General features: G+C 40.8%; 1 pseudogene across 1 annotated transcript; it reads left to right on the top strand.

The window, feature by feature from the left end:
- The first annotated feature begins 6,387 nt into the window (after positions 1-6,387).
- On the top strand, positions 6,388-6,930 carry LOC310713650 (small ribosomal subunit protein uS11-like; annotated as a pseudogene). The gene has a single exon. The product of its transcript is annotated as a small ribosomal subunit protein uS11-like (transcript).
- Positions 6,931-10,223: the final 3,293 nt, after the last annotated feature.

The raw sequence follows: 10,223 nt of genomic DNA, 5'->3' as shown, positions 1-10,223 counted from the left end.
TCAGGTGCATGAGGTGGCAAGCATGCCCTTGAAAAAGCTGCTTTGCCTCTGAGTCAGCACCCAAGGTCTCAATCCAGGTCTCCATGTGCCTTCTTGGGAGGCCATGTCACCAAGTAATGATGGGTCATTAACAGCCGGCCCATACATGAGGCCGGATGAGGCATCTGCCTCGGGCGGCAGGATCTGCTGGGCCAGCAGATCCTGATGTAGGTCTTTGCCACCACATGAATTCTTTTTCCTGCACTGCCCCCCGCCATTCCCCTGCGAAGTGATCCTGGTTAAATATAAATAGCAGGCAGAACTTCCTCTAGGGCTTTACTTCATATCCGAAATAAACGGGGGGAAGGACGCGTGTAAACAACGATGAGCGGGTGATAAGCTCGGCACACCCACGACTAAACCTGCACAGAAAACTTCCTATCTCCGTCACTCCTCCCTGGCAATAAGTTTATTAAATCTGTATGCTGCCCTTTGTCCAAAGATCACAGGGCGCTTCGGAACATAAAAATACAAAACGAGACGAAATACATGATAAAACAGAAACAAACCAATAACCCGCCTGTCCCCCGCCGCTGCCGCCAAAACACAAACACTATTGAAAGACCAGAGATTGTTTAATTGGCTCAAGAGCTAGTTATAGAGGAATATTTTTGCTTAGCACCTAAATAAATTAAAATCTGCAATTATTTATTTATTTATTTATTTATTTATTTATTTATTTATTCCATGATTCCCATAAATGATTGCCTATAGGGCAGGCCCTGTGAGTTGCACAATCCTCTTTCATATACAGGGTGAGTCCTTGAAAAGAGGCCCCGTGGATACAGAATACACATGTTCCACGGGACCCCTTTTAAAAGACTCACCCTGTATATTGTTGTTGTTGTTGTTTAGTCGTGTCCGACTCTTCGTGACCCGATGGACCAGAGCACGCCAGGCCCTCCGGTCTTCCACTGCCTCCCGCAGTTTGGTCAGACTCATGTTTGTAGCTTCGAGAACACCATCCAACCATCTCGTCCTCTGTCGTCCCCTTCTCCTTGTGCCCTCCATCTTTCCCAACATCAGGGTCTTTTCCAGGGAGTCTTCTCTTCTCATGAGGTGGCCAAAGTATTGGAGTCTCAGCTTCACGATCTGTCCTTCCAGTGAGCACTCAGGGCTGATCTCCTTAAGAATGGATACGTTTGATCTTCTTGCAGTCCATGGGACTCTCAAGAGTCTCCTCCAGCACCATAATTCAAAAGCATCAATTCTTCGGCGATCAGCCTTCTTGATGGTCCAGCTCTCACTTCCATACATCACTACTGGGAAAACCATGGCTTTAACTATACGGACCTTTGTTGGTAAGGTGATGTCTCTGCTTTTTAAGATGCTGTCTAGGTTTGCCATCGCCTTTATCCCAAGGAGCAGGCGTCTTTTAATTTCGTGACTGCTGTCACCGTCTGCAGTAATCATGGAGCCCAAGAAAGTAAAATCTCTCACTGCCTCTATTTCTTCCCCTTCTATTTGCCAGGAGGTGATGGGCCCAGTGGCCATGATCTTCGTTTTTTTGATGTTGAGCTTCAGACCATATTTTGCGCTCTCCTCTTTCACCCTCATTAAAAGGTTCTTTAATTCCTCCTCACTTTCTGCCATATCTGCATATCTGAGGTTGTTGATATTTCTTCCGGCGATCTTAATTCCGGCTTGGGATTCATCCAGCCCAGCCTTTCGCATGATGAATTCTGCATATACGTTAAATAAGCAGGGAGACAATATACAGCCTTGCCGTACTCCTTTCCCAATTTTGAACCAATCAGTTTTTCCATATCCAGTTCTAACTGTAGCTCCTTGTCCCACATAGAGATTTCTCAGGAGACAGATGAGGTGATCAGGCACTCCCATTTCTTTAAGAACTTGCCATAGTTTGCTGTGGTCGACACAGTCAAAGGCTTTTGCATAGTCAATGTAGCAGAAGTAGTTGTCTTTCTGGAACTCTCAAGCTTTTTCTATAATCCAGCGCATGTTTGCAATTTGGTCTCTGGTTCCTCTGCCCCTTCGAAATCCAGCTTGCACTTCTGGGAGTTCTCGATCCACATACTGCTTAAGCCTGCCTTGTGGAATTTTAAGCATAACCTTGCTAGCGTGTGAAATGAGTGCAATTGTGCGGCTGGATACTGTCCTATCAGAGATGCCTAAAGAAGATAAAATTATCCTCCTGGGTGATTTTAATGCAAGAGTTGGGCGATATTTCAATCTGTGGCCTGGGACTATTTGGAAAGAAGGAATTGGCAACAGCAACCAGAACGAAATCTTACTTTTGACGATATGTGCAGTTCACAACTTTGTTATTACCAACACACTCTTTCAACAGAAAAATAAATTTAAAACTTCATGGAGGCATTCTCGGTCAAGCCATTGGCACCTCTTAGACTATGTTCTTGTCCGTGCTAAAGATCGCTATGATGTGCTCCTTACCAGAGCTATGACTAGTGCTGACGACTGCTGGACAGATCACCAACTAATACGCTCCACAATGGCTATCAAGATCATACTTCAATGCAGACTTCAAACACCAGGACTTGTTTGATGAGAATTACAGTGAGATTGAACGCATGATTGACAAGAAAAGGAAGGCCTTTCAGATGTGGTAAAGAGTTAGAAACTGTGCCACTAAGAAAAAAACCCTATGCCAACGCTAAGGCTGAGGTTCAAAGAAGCAGAGAACTAAAAAAACACATGGTGGACAAAAAAAGCTCAAGAGATCCAGCACTTAGCCGACACTCATGATGCACAGAGTTTCTTTAAAGCCACAAAGACAATCTACGGGCCAATAAATCATGGCATATGCCTCCTGCACTCAGCATACGGTACTACACTTTTGAAAGATAAAGAAGCTATTGCACTGCACTGGAAAGAACATCACTAACATCTTCTTAAGCCCAACTCCTCCGTAGCTGCTGAGGTCCTCTCACAAATTCCGCAAAACCAAGTTAGAGATGAGCTTGCAGTATCTCCAAATCTGGGAGAGCTGTGTACAAATGAAAAAGCCAGCGGACCTGATGGGATACCTGCCAATGTCTTAAAAGTGGGTGGAATTGAACTTACACAACAACTTCACAAGCTCATTAAAAAAATCTGGGAGAGAGAAGAGATCCCAGCAGACTTTAGGGATGCCAAAATTATCAATCTCTTTTAAAAAGGTGACAGAACTGATTGCAGAAAATTATTTGCGGCTGGCAAAATTCTTGTAAGGATCTTAGCAAACCGTCTCTTAACAATATCCAAGGTGACCCTTCCTGAATCCCAAAATGTTTTTTTTTTTTGCCTTCTAGGGGGACAGTAGACATGATTTTCACTGCTCAAAAGCTTAAAGATAAATGCAGAGAGCAAAACCAACCCCTGTATATGGCGTTTATTGATCTGACTAAGACTTTCAGCACTGTAAATCATAATGTCCTGTGGACTGTCCTTCTAAAAATTGGCTGCCCAGATAAATTTGTGAACATCAATCGGCTCCTCCATGATAATATGACAGCAACAATCGCAGATAACAATGGCTCTCAAAGTGAACCATTCACAGTGGGATCAGGTGTTAAACAGGTGTTATTGGTGTTATTGCCCCAACGCTATTCATTATTTTCATTGCCATTATCCTATACTTTGTCGAAGGGAAACTCCCCACCCGAGTAGAAATCATATATCGAACACATGGAAAGCTCTTTAATCTGAGCAGGCTGAAAGCAAAGAGTAAGGTTACCATAATTTCCGTCATAGAGCTTCAGTATGCTGATGACAATGTAGTGTGTGCACACTCAGAGGATGACCTCCAAACCATCCTAAATATCTTTGCAGAAGCTTACAAAGCTTACGAAGCTCAACATCCAAAAAACCAAAGTGCTGCACCAACAAGTACAAAATAACCCCTCTGCAGCACCACAAATCCAACACAATGGTGTAACGTTGGAAAATGTCAATCACTTCTCATACCTGGGCATTTATCTTTCCACAAGGGCCAAAATTGATGCCGAAATCCAGCATCACCTGAGCTCTGCAAGTGCGGCTTTCTCCCAATTGAAGTGCAGTGTTTGAGGACCGGGACATTCACAGGGAAACCAAAATGCTTGTTTATAAAGCTATTATAATACCAATCTTACCATATGCTTGTGAAACATGGGCCACTTATAAACACCACCTCCAACTCCTCAAAAGATTCCATCAACGGTGTCTCTGAAAATCTTTACACATCACTTGGGAAGACAGGCGAACTAATACCAGTATACTGGAAGAAGCAAAGATCACCAGTGTTGAAGCAATGATTCTTCTTTTTTTTTTAAAAAAAAATATTTTTATTCAATTTCCAATATAAAATTTAAACATACATTTTCAATATTATCACAAACACAAATTTTGACTTTCTTTGACTCATCCGCAAATCTTCCGTTATCAAATCTTCTATCCGCAATTCTAAATTTAACATTGCCTTTTGTTTTAAATAAACTTACTCCCTTGTTCCCCTTTTTACAGTGAGTCTAATATTATTTCTTCACAAAGCTTCCTGTAAACCCACAAACGTTGTTTGCTCATGACATATGCTTTTCATATATAATCCACAAATTTACTCCAGTCCTTGGTAAACTTGTGATCTCGTTGGTTTCGGACTCTTCCTGTTAATTTATCCATTTCTGCGTAGTCCATTAATTTCATTCTCCATTCTTCTATCGATGGTAATTCTTCCTGCTTCCATTTTTGGGCCAGTAATATTCTTGCTGCTGTTACTGCATATAAAAATAGTTTATGATCCTTTCTATTTATTTCATTTCCAACCATTCCTATCAAAAAAGCTTCTGGTTTTTTAACAAATATATATTTCAACATTTTTTTCAGTTCATTATAAATCCCTTCCCAGAAGACTCTCACCTTTTTACACTCCCACCACATATGATAAAATGTTCCCTCTTTTTCTTTACAGTTCCAACACTTGTTACATACTTTATACATTTTTGCTAATTTTACTGGAGTGATATACCATCCATAAACCATCTTCATCATATTCTCTTTTAATGCAGTACAAGCTGTAAATTTTATCCTTTCGTTCCACAATTTATTCCACTCATCTAATTGTATATTATACCCTGGCCCAATGAATCATAACCGATTTTACCTCTTCATCTTTCATATACCATTCTAGCAATACTTTATACATTTTAGACAAATTTTTAAATTCATTGCTCAATATCTCACTTTGAAACTTTGATTATTTTTCCGAAAAACCTCTCTCCTTTATCTCCTTTTTAAACATTTCATTAATCTGATATTAATGCAACCAATCATTTACATATTCTTTAACTTCCTCATATGGCTTTAATTTCCATTTCCCTTCTTCTTTAATAATCATATCCCCATATCTTATCCACCCCCCTCTCATATTGACTTTTTTTCACACTCATCACTTCTAATGGAGACAACCAATGCGGTATTTTTGATTCTAATAGGTTTTTATACCTATCCCACACTTCCAACAGAGATCTTCGAATGATGTGATTTTCAAAACCTTTATGTACTTTTTTCTTATCATACCATAAATAAGCGTGCCAGCCGAATCTATCATGAAATCCCTCCAAATCCAACAATTCCTTATTCTCTAATTTCACCCACTCCTTCAACCAACAGAGGCAAGATGCTTCATAATATAATTTCAGGTCCGGCTTCTTTCTCTGCCATATATACCTTGAAATTGTTTTTTGCCATTCCTTAAATATCATTGCCCCTTTGATTACCGGGATTGTCTGAAATAAAAATAACAATTTCAGCAAAACACTCATCTTTACCGTCGAGATTCTTCCCCAAAAAGATAGTTTCATCCTTCCCCACACCTCTAGATCTCTTTTAATTCCATTCCACATTGGTATATAACTATTTTGAAATAAATCAATATTTTGGGGGGGTCACCCAAATTCCCAAATATTTAACTCTTTTCACCACCTCTATCTCTGTCTGTTGTTGCATACTATTTATCATATCTTGGTCCATATTTTTAGCAATCATTTTAGTTTTCTTCCTTTCAGAATAAATCCTGCTATTTGTCGAAATTGTTCTATTTCCTCCAGTACCTCCTTGACACTTTTTACCGGTTCTTCTACTGTTAATACCAGATCATCAGCAAAGGCTTTAACCTTATATTCATTTCGACCATTCCATTTCCATTTGGTGCATAGATCCCGACTATTATTAATTTTTCTCCTTGCCATGTGATCTGGATTGCCATAATTCTTCCTTCTTCATCTTTAAATATTTGCTGAGCTTCTATTTTATTTTTTATGTACATTACTACCCCTCTCTTCTTACTTTTGTCTGATGAGATAAATTCATTTCCTAATCTGTTGTTGATTAAATTTTTTCTGTGTTGCTTTTCCGGTGTTGGTTGCTGCCTGCGGAGATGTGCGAAAATGGTACCTTGTAAGGGCAAGGAAAAGAAGGAAGAACAAGTTATCAGTCTGGGACCACAGGTGGCTGAAGGAGAGAATGTGTTTGGAGTCTGCCACATCTTCGCTTCCTTCAATGACACTTTTGTCCATGTAACTGACCTGTCTGGCAAGGAAACAATCTGCCAAGTAACTGGTGGCATGAAAGTGAAGGCTGACAGGGATGAGTCTTCTCCTTATGCTGCTATGCTGGCTGCCCAGGATGTAGCTCAGAGATGCAAGGAGCTGGGAATCACTGCCCTTCACATCAAGTTGTGGGCTACAGGTGGAAATAGAACAAAGACTCCTGGGCCTGGAGCCCAGTCAGCCCTCAGAGCTCTGGCTCGATCTGGCATGAAGATAGGGTGCATTGATGATGTCACCCCATCCCTTCAGACAGCACTCGCAGAAAGGGCAGTCGCCGTGGTCGCCGTCTGTAAACAGTAGCTGTTATCTTTCATCATTAAAGCTTTCCAATTAAAAAAAACAATTCTGTGTTTCCTTGCCACATGTGTTTCTTGTAAACAAATAATGTCCAAATTCTTCTTTTTTAAATATTGTCCAATTTTATTGCGTTTATTTTTTTCGTTCATCCCATTAATATTCCATGTCCATAATTTCAACTCCATTTTATCCTCTTTTAAAATTTTATATTATTAAAGTCTATAATCTTCTTCTTCCTCCTCCTCTTCCTCTTCTTCTTCACTTTTTCCAGCCTCCCCTTCTTCTCCTTCTGGTTCCCCTATTCCAACTGCTGCTCCAACTTCTGCTCCTCCCGCTTCTGCTCCCCTCATCTCCCCCTCTACTCTCTCCAACTCCTTGTATCTTCTCAAAAATTTCAGAGTTTCCTCAGGACTTGTATACTTATGTTTCTTTCCTTTATAAAAAAAGGAAATCCCCTCCAGGAATTCCCATTTAAATTCAATCTGATTCTTCCTCAATATTTGCACCATTTGTTTATATGGATCTCTTCATTTCAACAAACGAAGAAGAGAAGAAGAGGAGTTTGGATTTTATATCCCACCTTTCACTCCCCTTCAGGAGTCTCAAAGCGGCTAACATTCTCCTTTCCCTTCCTCCCCCACAACAAACACTCTGTGAGGTGAGTGGGGCTGAGAGACTTCAAAGAAGTGTGACTGGCCCAAGGTCACCCAGCAGCTGCATGTGGAGGAGTGGAGACGCGAACCCGGTTCCCCAGATTACGAGACTACCGCTCTTAGCTCTTAACCACTACACCACACTGGCTCTCAAACGAATTGGGATGTCTTTGAATATAATTATGTAACTTCCCCCAGTGCTCAGTCTCTTTTCTCTATTCTTCTGCAAAATCATATTTCTCATTTCTCTGTTTTTAAAAATTATCAATCTCCTGGGAATTTCTTTGCTTTGGTGGTTCTAGTCTTTATTCGAAATGCATTTTGTACCATTTTTGCAACTTCTTCTGTTGGAACCTCTAACCATTGTGCAATCTCCGAAATCAGTTTCTCCCTAATATTTTCCCCTTGAACCTCTGGCACCGCCCTCAATCTCAGATTAACTTCTCTTTGCCTTAATTCATTCATTCATGGCAAGTGCATCCAAAACCTCTTCCTGTGTTTTATTAATTTCTGACATCCCCACTTTAATTTTTTCTTCTTCCTTTTTCACCTCTCTCACTTCTAATTTAGTTCTTTTCATCCCTTCTTCCAAACTTTGTGTCCTTTTTGAAACCTCTCTAATTTGTCCCTTTAATTCATTTACAGTCTTATCCATTTTTTTATCCATCTGTTCTAATTTTGCCTCAATATTTTTCTCACTTTGTTTTATATCCTTTTTAAGTTCGGCCAGCATTTTCGCTATATCTCCTTTCAGTTCTGTCTCCTGCTTTGAAAACCTTCTGTCCCCTGGTGTCGCACCCCACTTGCCTTTTTTTGTGTATAAGACATTTTTAATACCGGTATCTATTCACTTAAGTTCTGATAAATCAACACTTTACCAAGAAGTTCAAAGTTTACCCTATTAAAATCTTCTTGCCACTTGGTTGGCTATTCCATCAAATGATTATACAATGATTCTTCAACATCAACTTCGTTGGACTGGTCATGTTGTGCGGATGCCTGATTATCATCTTCCAAAGCAACTACTCTATTCTGAACTTAAAAATGGAAAGCGTAATGCTGGTGATCAACGAAAGAGGTTTAAAGACTGTCTCAAGGCAATTTTTAAAAAATGTAGTATAAACAATTGGGAAACACTTGTCTGTGAGCACTCCAATTGGAGAACAACCTTTACCAAAGGTATCATGGGTTTTGAAGACACTCGAACTCAGGACGAAAGGGAGAAACGTGCTAAGAGGAAGGCACGCTTGGCAAATCCACACCGTGATCAACTCCTGTCCAGAAACCAATGTCCCCACTGTGGAAAGATGTGTGGATCCAGAATTTGCCTCCATGGTCACTTATGGACTCATTGTTAAAACCGTGTTTATGGAAGACAATCTTACTCTGCTACGAGTGATCACCAAAGAAGAAGATCAGATCTCTCCCCACCTGAAATCTTAATTTCCAGCAATGGACAGCTCCATCTTTTCAGTATGCTACCTAACAAACATTGGAATATTTGGTGAAGCTTCATAGAATCAGAGTTGGAAGGGAACTCCAAGGGGTCATCTGGTTCAACCCCCTGCAAAACAGGAATCTCAACTAGATCCTACATAGCTTCTTTTGTTATGCAAGAAAAACTATCCTCATATCTGTTGTAGTCATCAGGAAAGAGGGCACATGTGTTTGGAAGATTCTGCAATTAGCTTTAATTAAACATGTATATGATAGTCACGGTGACGCGGGTGGTGCTGTGGGTAAAACCTCAGTGCCTAGGGACGCGGGTGGCGCTGTGGGTAAAACCTCAGTGCCTAGGACTTGCTGATCGCATGGTCGGCGGTTCGAATCCCCGCGGTGGGGTGAGCTCCCGTTGTTTGGTCCCAGCTCCTGCCCACCTAGCAGTTTGAAAGCACCCTTAAGTGCAAGTAGATAAATAGGTACTGCTTTATAGCGGGAAGGTAAACGGCGTTTCTGGGTGCGCCACCCCCGTCCCATGTTTAAATATTTATAGGCCACACTAATAAGCATATTGCCAGCAAGACAGTAGTAGACACCTGTGCCACTCTGGCTTTGATTAGCACTTGGTGCAAAGTTTGGTTAAACTAGGGCTAGGAGAATGTGACTTGTGTCAAATAGCTGCAGAGTAGTGGAAGGGAGGAATTTGAAATGGAGGAGTGGTGGTGGGGTGTGTGGCTTTCTCAAACCCTTTCCATCTCCTCTGAGCTCCAAAAGTGAAGTTGAGGCAAGATGGGGATATGCTGAGCATTCACATCTACTCTACCATTGCTTGGCATGGACCACATTCCAAGATTCAGGTCATTGCTAGTCATGTTTAATACAACCCTGATTCCAAATAGCCCGAGCAAGCAAATCCTATCCATTGTTCTGGCAAGCCAAACAAAAAATGGGTTGTCTCCTTCCTGTAAAGCTAAGGATGCAATTACTATGCTCACTTTCCAGGGAAAAGGGCCCAGTTAGATATCACCTGGCACAAAGGAAGCCATGGGAAGCTGCAAGTTTGAGTAAATGAAGAGTAAGAGGGTGTTGCTACTTAACCCTTTCCCCTGTAGACAATTCGCTGCTGCGAAACCTCTCCCAGCTGTTTTTCCCACCCAGTTAAATCATATTATAGGCTATTTATTTTTTTTTTAAAAGGGAAATATGAGACTCCCATATGTGGTAATACCAAATTAATGAAAATATA

Source organism: Podarcis liolepis (assembly GCF_965112155.1).
Source record: "Podarcis liolepis genome assembly, chromosome: 8".
Lineage (NCBI taxonomy): Eukaryota > Metazoa > Chordata > Lepidosauria > Squamata > Lacertidae > Podarcis > Podarcis liolepis.
Note: the sequence above shows the minus strand (reverse complement) of the source record. Positions and strands in the feature narration are given on the sequence as shown.